Raw genomic sequence first — 5968 nt, 5'->3', positions numbered from 1 at the left:
TCCAGCTCCGCCTTCTCAGTCCTTTTCTTCATGAAATCAGCGAAGCAGCCTTTTGATGGAAGGAAGACACACCACAGAGTTGCTGGATGCGTGCTGACCCTCACGTGGGGACCATTTTCCTGAAGAAGCAGCACTAATCATAATCATAACACTTGCTTGAACTTGGCACTTTTCTTCTCTTCAGCATAGTCTGACATGACCCGCTGGTGCCTTCGGCGTGGCAGTGGGGCTGCTGAACAGAGAACAGGCTGGGGACAGCGAAGTGTATTATTGTGGAGAAATTCTCGAAGCTCTCAGGGCTGTGAATGGCTTTGGTGAATAAGCCGACCTGGGACAGTTCAGTAGGTGGGGAGGTCAGTAGGAAGCTGTTACATTGTTTCTCTAGAAGGAGTGGGCCGGAGACCTCTCAGGGGCTGCGTTGTGTTCAAGAGGCTGGGCAGAAAGACCCGTAAGAAGACCACGCCAAACCTTTATCCTTAAGCACACAAAACCCTACTTGTCCGGGCCCCCAGGAATGTCGGGACATCTAGTTTCACAGAGGATTAGAAGCATGATAAAAATGAGTAATTCTTTGCCTTCTTTCTCCATAAACAATGTCACACACAAATATGAGGATTCTCAGGCATCGGTTTTCTTAGGTGTGAATGTAACCCATTCCTGCAGCGATCTCTGTCATGGAATAATGCCGTGTTTCTCCTTTGCAAGAAAAGGAGAAACTGTGAGAATTTAGGAGCCTCTAAGGGAGCTCTTCTTCAATATACTTTTTCTGGCAACTAATAGGATAGATTCCCATAGCACAGACCTCCCTGACCTCAACCAGGTACCATTTTCTTTTTTTTCCCCAGGTTTATGGAGCTATAATTGACATACAACATTGTGTAAGTTTAAGGTGTATAGTGTGTTGATTTGATACACATATATTGAATTAGGTGCTATTGTGGCCTTTTGTCTTTCAGCTATACTCGAGAGTTGTGTTAGAACTGGGAAGTAGAATCCAGGTGGTGGGGGAATATGCTTCAGGAGGGCATCATCCTTAGGGGTCCTGACCTTCACTGTACATAAAATATTGATGCCGTCTGCCATGCCTCTTCTGACTGATCTGGAGTGGGGCCTTTTTGAAGTCCCCATGGTGCAGCCAGTGTAGAAACCTTTGGACTGTCCTCCTGGTGAGGGGTTCTAAACCGTCCCCATCACCCTGGGGGCACGTGAGCACACTCCATAAGTCAGACAATGTTAAGCTGATTGAAGGAGGGACCATCACATCTGCCCACAAGCTCTACCTCCACGCTCCCTCTGGCTGAGTGGACAGGTGTACAGGCTTCTGCCCGAATCAGGAGCAGGCGACAGACTCCCGAGGGAGCTGTTTACCCAGAATTGGTGTTTGGTGCCTCGGCCAGCTGCCTGGCCCTGCCCTCTGGTTCTCTCACCTACTACTTGACTTTTAACTGGTACTTGACTGCCTCCTTGGCCTTGTCTCAAATCCCTATTCTGGATGTGCTTCTAGATTACTCTCTTGACTCCAGATTACCCACAAAGAAGCAGTAAAAAGAGGGAAGCAAAGCAGGAAGACTTTCTGTATTGAGCATCTATATGGTGCTGGGTGATAGGAAAATAGATGACGCTGACCAGTTCCTGTCCTCTGGGCACTCACAGCCTGGTTAGCGGAGACAGGCACGACCACAAGGGTGCCGTGAAGTGTTTCGGGAGCCGTGGTACAGCTGGGTCAGTGCTGGCAGAAAGAAGGAGGAGGTCAGTTATGTAGTGGGGATGGCGACAGAGAGAAAAGGTGTTAAGGCTTCCTGTAGGAGGTGGCTGCCCAACTGAGAGGGTAGAGGAAAGGGGATGGAGGGAGGTGAAGAACAAGACAGCCTGGCATGCTCACGCTCACGACGACACTTGTGCAGACCTTCTACATTCCTGGGGTGTGGAGGTTGAGGGGGGCAGTAGGAGATGAGGCAGGAAAGATGGTCAGGGACAGGGTTGTGGGGGCCTGGTGGGCCAGGCTAGGAAGTATGGACCAAAAACAGGGGGACGGCCCCAGGGGTAGGGCTGGCCTCCAGGGGGCGTTGGAGTTCAAGTCATGGTGTCCGAAGGGCGCGGCGTTCTTGGGCTTGATTTGGTCTGCACTGGTATCAGAGGGCCACAGAATGTCCTGATGGTGGTGGGATTTGAAGTTAGGTGTTGGTGGTCTGCCCATTTGGAGTAGGACCTTAGGCTATGGTTGTAGGGACAAAAAGTAGGGTTTGCAAGAGGGCTGGCCAAAACAAGGCCAAACGTCAGAGTCGCTGGAAAATGGGCAGGGGTTCATGGAAGGAGTAGCCCAGCTGTGAGGACTGGGCCAGTACAGCTGGAGTAGGGGAAGTGTGGCATAAGAGGCTCACATATGGAGACGGAGTCTACACAGCAGTATCATCCCAGATCCCTCCTTCCAGTGGAGCAGAGACCTCTAAACTGCTCCCTCATCAGCTTAGGCTAGCTTGCAAATTCGGTGGAGGCTGGGACTTGGGAAGACAGAGGCTGATGTAGAGATTTCATAGTGAAAAGTGTTCAAGTTTGAATGAAGGCGGCTTCTCTTTTGTTCCTGGATGACACCAAAGTTTCTGCTCTGGGACCTTCACAGGTATTTCCTCTGCCTGGAGCACTCGCCTAGCTCTGATTTCAGCCAAGAGCTGCCAGAGGCCTGCAGGCCAGTCCATGGCGCTGAAATCTCAGCATGAATATGGGAAACCTCCCCACCCTCTGCTGAGCCTCAGCACGGAGATCTCTCCCAAGGCCTCTGCCTGACCCCAGCAGAGGGACAGGGCATCCTCTCCAAGGTTTTTTCACTTCTTCAAAACTAATCCTCTGGATATGGGCAGGCCTCACTTCCTTCTCTGTGAAAGGAAATTCTAGCTCCCCAGGGAACCACCTGTACCCCTTTCCTATTACCTAAATAATCACTTTGAAGGCTTCCAAGGGCTATATTTTCAGAATGGGTTATAAGAAATTTCTGATTATCTCATCTGCCCAATGTCTACAGAGAGAGTTTTTTTGTTTTGTTTTTTCTCATTTACCAAATATGTATATCTCGGGACATTTAGTACTAATTTTAAGGAACCACTAATGGGGTTCTCTTCCCCTGGTCATCTGGGACACTGAAAGATGTTAAATTAATTGTTCCTGCACTATGGTGAAGAAATGATTTAAATAAAACTCCCCTGCCCACCAAGACTGTCCTGGACCCTCAGCCATAGCCTGGGATCCTCTCCCCAGTCTAAGGCCACCATATTGTCACCGACCTGACCATGAAGAGTCTGAGCTGATGGGCAGCACGGGAGTCCCCAGGGCACGAGTGACATCCTTGTGTTGATTTCACTCTCTCCTTCCTAACATCAGGTGGGTGGTGCTGCAGAGGCTGGGATGTGGGCTTGGCAACTCCAGAGGTCCCAGGGAAAGGCAAGCCGCTTCAGGAGGACACAGGGAGTAGGCCTCACCCTTCCTGATATCCCCCAAGACTAGCAACGGCAGTGCCTATTGTTACTGCTCTGAAAAAGGGAATTGAATCAATCTGCTGAATGAGGGATAGCACCACCTCCGGGGTCAGGCAGGGTTCAGAGTGCGGGAACTCGTCTGAAGTGAGGCTGTCTGGGGTACGGTGTCTGGCGGGACGGGAGCCAAAGGAGTGTCAGAGACCTGGTGTCGGATTAAGTGAACCCAGCCTCAGGATTAGGTGAACTTGTTAGAAGGGCTGGCTGCTCTTCCATCTGCGCCCCCAGGAGCTGTTTTATCTTCTTAAACTCAAATGGAAGCTGAAAGTGAGGGCAGTCAGTGGGCCTGGGGGATGCTTGGCTTAGGGAGGGGGCTTAGCTCTAGTTTTCTCTATCCCTCTCTCCTCCCAGAGACCATATCATCTTATTCCCTCAGACACAGTTTGCTAAGAAAGCCAAAGAAGGGAATTAACATGAAAAAGAGAATTGTAAGTATTCTGCTGGGTTCTTTATATACATGATGTATAAAAAACTTACAAAAGAATCCATTTTCTTATTTCCAGATAGGCAAACAGAGACTTGGATCTGAAGTCATCCAGTCTGGGACACTTCTAAGAGCAAAAGGTGAGAGGGGACAGAAAGTACTTCCAATTACACATATGTGTATGTGTTAACCTATTTATTTTTACCTAATTATTATTGTATTTTTAGAAAATAATTCTACTCAAAAGCTCTTATTAAGGATACAAGTCTTTCTTTTTTAAAAAAAATCAACAGATATAAACCAGGACTATCTCTGGCAAGTGGAGTCGTGTGGTTACCCCGACATTAAGTGACTTTTCCAAGGCCACACAGCTAGTAAGTGACGAAGCCAGGTTTCAAAGCCAATCTCTTCCCAGGATTTCATGCTGGTTAATTCTGGGGGAGAAGAATTTGCCAGAGATCCACTAAGTGTTCCAGGAGTTTACTGCCAGGCTCAAGCCTGGCTGTCTTTCCACTTGGGAGCTGGATTTGTCTGTCAGGCCATTTCCTCCCACTTCAGCTCTTCTAATAAGGCTCCCCTGTTGCTGTGTTTGGGCTGAGGCCGCTCCCTACGTTTTCTCACTGCTGGTGCTCCCTGACAGCTGGGTGTTGATTGCAGATCCTCCCCCGGCTTGACTCCGGGCTGTTTGTCGTTACTAGGTCCTGCGGTCTCCCTCTCTGTTTCTTGACCCTTTATACGGCTCCCCCCGGGTTCTGGCTGCTGGGTCTGCCTTGACCACCAGCCCTCAAGCTCAACTCTGGGCCCCTGGGCATGGCTTCCTCCCTGCATTGCTTTGTCTGCTTCTGCCCCTCCTGGTCCATAAATTCATCCCTGGCTATGGTCCCTGCACCCCGCCTCCACACCCACATTCACAGCTCCACAATCTGTGAGATTTAATCAACTAGTTCATTGAGCAATCCAGGTGTATACCCAGCTGATTTGAAGTGATTTAACTTAATGAAGATGATCACGTGGCCCAGGTTTTCTGGGGCAGCCCTAATTTTAAATATTATGTTTCTTCGTCCTCACAAAAACTGAATACTGAAAATGCCAATATTTTGGCATATAGACAACTTCTTCTAGATTGCCTCAGGCAACTAGAAAAAAAAAAAAAGGCATAAATCCCTATTCAGACAATGTGCCCTACCTTTGGCTCAGGCCATACAGGCCTCTGTTAAATCTTTATTTTTGTCAGCATGGGTGAGTCTAAGAGAGAACAGCTTTTTTGTTTGTTTTCAAAAATCTCATGGGTATCGGTGTCCTGTTTGTGCTTCTACTTTCTGTAAAAACTACTTGATTGTCTTCAGTGAATGGCCAACATGTTTCTTGCCGAGTCGCACTGCAGTTTCTGTGGTGTGTGTATCTCCAGACAGCAGCTAATGTCACAGTTGGCTGTGACAACCTAAGTGAGGTGGGTGTCTTCCCAGTGAGATTTGGAAGGCGTGTCTCCATGCCCTGTAAGCCCCCAGGGAAATCATGCTCCCAGCAAATGCCTGTCCTTGGCTTCTGTCCTTGGTGAGATCATGCAGAGACCTCAGGACCTCAGAGCAACCCCAGCCCTAGGCTTCCATGCCATGTCCATCCTGGCCTAGTCTGGTCCTGGTGCTTCTCTCACAGATGGCCTCCCAGGCCAGATCCCAACCACTGAGGAGAGGAAATATCCTGAGGAGGAAGAACATTTTGAGGGGGCACAGAGAAGTGGTCCCTGCCATGCGTTCTGAGGACCACTAGTTCCCTGAGATGCTTCCAGAAGGGCTCTGTGGCCAGTAGACTTCACAACGGTTCAGGGTGCCCACTGGTATATGAGGTCTCTGAGAAGTTCTGCAGTAAAGTCACTGGCTTCTCAACATATGTATCACAGGACACGTTTTTCATATAACAACCTTTAATAGCTTAAAGAATCAGGTAAAACAAAAGAACAGGGGGGTTGGAGTCAGAAGGCCTTGCCTGGGTTCAGGTTCAGAATCCTCACATTCAC

General features: G+C 49.0%; 1 long non-coding RNA gene across 1 annotated transcript; it reads left to right on the top strand.

Moving 5' to 3' along the window:
- Positions 1-3795: 3795 nt before the first annotated feature.
- Positions 3796-5739, top strand: LOC132531596 (uncharacterized). Its single transcript, XR_009544142.1, has 3 exons — positions 3796-3955; positions 4031-4091; positions 5608-5739. It is a non-coding gene; the product is annotated as an uncharacterized LOC132531596 (long non-coding RNA).
- The last annotated feature ends 229 nt before the right edge of the window (positions 5740-5968 follow it).

The sequence above is a fragment of the Lagenorhynchus albirostris genome, chromosome 1 (assembly GCF_949774975.1).
Source record: "Lagenorhynchus albirostris chromosome 1, mLagAlb1.1, whole genome shotgun sequence".
In the NCBI taxonomy this organism is placed as follows: domain Eukaryota; kingdom Metazoa; phylum Chordata; class Mammalia; order Artiodactyla; family Delphinidae; genus Lagenorhynchus; species Lagenorhynchus albirostris.
Note: the sequence above shows the minus strand (reverse complement) of the source record. Positions and strands in the feature narration are given on the sequence as shown.